The following is a 4,594-nucleotide window of genomic DNA, read 5'->3' as shown; positions in this document are numbered from 1 at the left end:
CCCTTGACATAATTTACAGTCAGTCCTGTGTTTGTAGAAAGTCATGCCACTTTTTGTGATTTGATCAACCTCCAGAAAACATGTAATGATTGTTTGTGGTGGAATTGTTTCAGGTGGAAACAGACTCAGTCAGGGCCCTGTACAAAAGGAGTCTCGAACTAGACTGTTCACTGAAGGAGCTGGACTGTGAGCTGAGGAGGCTCCAAATTAAAAAAATTAAATTGGAGATCAAACAGCTGGAAAAACAGATCTCAGTATGTGAACGTTTTTTTAACCAAGTAACCCTTTAGTATGAACACTATGAATGTTTATTAATGTAATTTTTCTTGCTCTCTTTCTTCCCCCCCTAGCCACATGATGACCAATAAAACAGTTTGAGACCTATCTGCAGTGTCAGTGTGCTTTTATTAAGTAAAATATTGTGTTGTGATTGCATCTCTGACAGCTGCGCCAGCTGGGTGGTCAAGTGTGATGGGGTCAATTTCATCAGGGAGAAGCTGGTTTTGTGGTGGTAATCGCTCTTTTCTGATAGTGGCTATATTATGCAGAATGGCACATGCAGCCACTATCTGTGATGCCCGCTCTGGTGACACTCTTAAACGCCTAAGGCAGTTGAAACGTGCCTTTAGGATGCCAAAGGTCATCTCGATCTTGACCCTGGTTTTACTGAGGGCCACATCGAAGCGGTTTTGTGGCCCTGTCTGAGGGTCAGGATAGGGGGTTAGCAAAAACCTCTGGCATGCGTAACCTCGATCTCCTACCAACAGGCCATCAAAAAGCCCTGTCATAGAACAGAAAAGGGGAAAATTGTGTAAGTTTTGCTATTAAAATTAAAACTTTAAAGTGTACTGTACCAAATTGAACTTGCCTTCCTCAAAGCGCTGACACAAAATAGACTCACGGAAAATTCGTGAGTCATGCACTGAGCCAGGCCATTTGGCATCCAAACTTGTGATCATGCATTCATGATCACAAGTCAACTGCAAATGAAATGTACAGTAAATAATTGTCCTGTTAGTTACTATTTATTTAAAGATTGATCTCAATGCAAATAAAAATCACTTCACATAGGCTATATAGTAGCCCTACCTGAACATTAAGGCTGTGAAAGGACTTTCTGTTCACATAATCTGCCTCATGGTCTCCTGAGCTGTGGAGATTGCAACATGTGTGCAGTCTATTGCTCCTATGACTCTAGGGAATCCTATCATAGGAATTAAAAATATATATTTAAAATCATTCTTAACAAGTAGCTACTGCAGACTACTGTATAATAGATTTCTAAGTGTGAAATATGCTTTTTTGAAGAAGAAAAAAAATGAGTGTGAAATGTTAAATTTGTTCATGTGATGTCACCCTATCAAGATATCTTACCGGCAATTTTATAAAAGCCCTCTTTTATGGACATGGTCGATAAATGTCCAGGGAACACAATGAAGCTATTTATGTACCCCTGCAGAGCGAGGACCACCTTTCGAATGGTTCGACAGACTGTGTTTTTCCCTAGATTCTCTGCATCCCCGACCGCATACAGGTATGTACCACTTGCAAAAAACCGCAACGCAATACATACCATTTGCGGTACAGTAAGGGCATGGCTTCGACGAGTCACATTTGTTATGTGCGGCTCAAGAAGTTCACAAAGATAAGACATTCCTTCCGCGGAAAATCTGTATCTTTCATACAAGTAAGCATCAGGAAAGTCAAATGGATTTTGTCTGTCCCTAAAAACTCTTTCTCTACGAAGTGCTCGTCTAACAATTTGCGCGGAGATGTCCACAGGATTTGGGAGAAAAGGTGAAGCCATTGCAACAGAGAACAGACGCTGGGAATAAGTTACGTCACCTATATGTTTCTTTGCTCTCAGCTGATTGGTCAAACTTCAGTCTGAGATCTCGAATCCAGAACATAACCTGCCCCGGAGCAGGTTAGCCGTGCAGTGTAAGATACCATGGCAACGAACACCGATTAAAGCCGAGCTACTTTCATAGTACCTAAAACCCAGGGTTGGCGGAAACTAAGCTGAAACATAGCTGGTTAGCCACCTAATCCGGCTTCAGGGTACAGGCCCCAGGAGAAGGTCGAGCCAAAACAACAAACAAAAGGGGAAACTTACTATTGGAAGGAGAACTAAATGACCTATACAGGTAAAAGAAAATTAATAAACGTATGCTTCCCTCCACTCCCTGACTAACCAAAAACAGGGATAAATGTATTACAAAAGAAAAAGTGGCACCATCTCCCTACAGCTTCCATAACATAGAAAAAAAGAGTTGATATGATATAGATACAATACCTTTTAATACCGAAACAATGTTAGAAAGAAAAGAGATAAAAGAAAAATCACCACCTGATAGCAAAAGAACTATAATGCTGTTTTGACACCAGCGCACACACAAACCACAAGGTGTGCAAATTAACTGCAATACACCAGGCCAACACACCAGTTTTACACTCAGTTACAGCAACACACAAGTCTGGAGCAGGGGAGAAGTGAACCTCTCTCAAGCAGTGTTCACTCTGCTCTCTTATAGCGGTAGCTCTGAAACACACTCCTTACAAGCATCATGTGTGGCTCACTTATTTGTAAAAGAGAAAACTAAGTTATGTAGTTTATTTTTGTAATCTAAGTTAAATGAAATGAGGTAAAATACATTATTTGTGGTAAATTTCTTTGCATTGTTTATTTTTTTATGTAACTTGATGTGGTGAAATAAAAAGGAATAGTTCTGGACATTGCTTATATTTTCAATGACAGGTGTAATTTGGAAATAAAAATCTTCAATACAATTTTTTTAAATAACATTTGTAAATAAAAATAAATAATTATATACATAAAGAAGATTTTAAAACTATTTACATAAGTTATGTATATCATCTGACAAACAACATGATTTAAATTAACAGTACATAAAACAGAAGAATTCAGCTGAGCAGGGAGACCCCGGTGGTGCTGCTGGACCGGGATGGGCTCCACAATAGAGACCCTTGTAAGGACTCTCTGCCGGCGGGACATCATCTAGGATGCTCTTCAGAGTATTTGACTGCATATTTCCACTGTCCACTGCATTGTCTACCAACAGGGCTGACTTGTTCAACACAGAAACATATGCGTCCAACTTGATTTTAAATTACCACAAAGAAGACCATGCACGTAAGCAGCAGATTTTCAAACATTTAAACAGTAAATAAAACATCATAAACAAAATCCAATTTCATACATGAAAAAAAATATGAACGCTCACCAGATACTTGTTCATTGATTGGAGTAGGCTTAATTCTGCACAGAAGAGTTTTTTTCTTCAGTCCAAATAATGTCAAGTTTGTAGTGCTCACTTTTCATTCGTGCTTTCATTCGAGTCTGTGGCTGAATCCGAAATCACCCCCTGTACCCTCAAATAGGGCGTTACATGAGGGGACAGCCATTTGTAGTGGTGTCTAAAACCATAGTGGAAGTTATTGAGTGCACTTATTCAATCCCACATTGCACTGCAATAACGAGTGTACAACCGATGTACGCTCAACGGCTGTCCGAACTCGCTCACTCCTTTTCATGCACTCCTTCAAGAGAACAATATTAGTGGACTGGTTCAGGAAGCGGTTATATCTTGGCCTGACATTTTGACTGATATATAAACCCATGGTTTAAATCCAGCCACTTTCCATTTTTAAATAATAATATTGCCCTTCTTGCCTGTTATGACCAAAGAATTGATTTACACACATTTGACAGCCCCATTCATTTTAAGCCAAATACATTTATTACACAGTTATGTTATACAACCAATACCACCAGAAAATACACATTATATTCATATAAATAGATTAGTCTATGTGGATTTTTTTTTTTTTTTCACCGTTATTTCTAAGCCTTAACTGGCGCAAAAGACAGTATCACAGATCACATTGGGTCATCTGTAATGTATCTGCTTGTTTTACACTCTTTGACCACCAGGTGAGCAAATGAAGCCTCGAGAAATGAACCCTTTTGTGAACCACTTGGCTGAAAAGTTTCAATGCTTCATGAGGCTTCATCTCACCACCACTGGGGAATAGTGAATGAGGGTTTAGGGGGCGATTTCGGATTCTACCTTGCTTATAAGCAGATCAACTTCACCTGGTGCATACTGGCTGGTGCTTTCTGTCTGGGAGGGGCGCAGCCAGTAGTTTGCCTTAAACACACAATGTAATAAAAAAACACCAAGAGTTCAATCTCTGAAACTGAAAAATGGTTGGCAGGGCTCCAGACTAACTTTTTGCCTTGGCTGCACTGGTGTGCCTAACTTTTTTATTTAGGTGCACCAGCACAAAATTTGGGTGCACCCAAATTTTTCCTCAGCTTGCGTCACCTTTAACGCCACAATTTCAAGGTCACCTTTTTATCACCTTTTTTAAAAAATAAAAAATGTTTAACCTCCTGAGACCCGAGAGCTTGCCTGGTGTGCATTTTATAATTGTTCTTGCTATTTGGGATAAGTTGGACCTAATAAGTATAATAACTAAAATTTGTTTTTGTACTGGAAGTAGTTTTTGCAGAAAATGATAACCCCAGGTTGAAATTATGAAACCCCATATGAAAAAACCATATGATGTC

General features: G+C 39.3%; 1 pseudogene across 1 annotated transcript; it reads right to left on the bottom strand.

Annotated features, from left to right (window-relative positions):
* Positions 1-407: 407 nt before the first annotated feature.
* On the bottom strand, positions 408-1,807 carry LOC311289830 (putative nuclease HARBI1; annotated as a pseudogene). Its single transcript has 4 exons — positions 1,375-1,807; positions 1,090-1,204; positions 869-980; positions 408-781 (listed from the first exon to the last, which is right to left on the bottom strand). The product of its transcript is annotated as a putative nuclease HARBI1 (transcript).
* Positions 1,808-4,594: the final 2,787 nt, after the last annotated feature.

The sequence above is a fragment of the Rutilus rutilus genome (genome assembly GCF_951802725.1).
Source record: "Rutilus rutilus genome assembly, chromosome: 4".
Lineage (NCBI taxonomy): Eukaryota > Metazoa > Chordata > Actinopteri > Cypriniformes > Leuciscidae > Rutilus > Rutilus rutilus.
The sequence above is the reverse complement of the archived record's forward strand: the minus strand, read 5'-3'. Positions and strand labels throughout refer to the sequence as shown.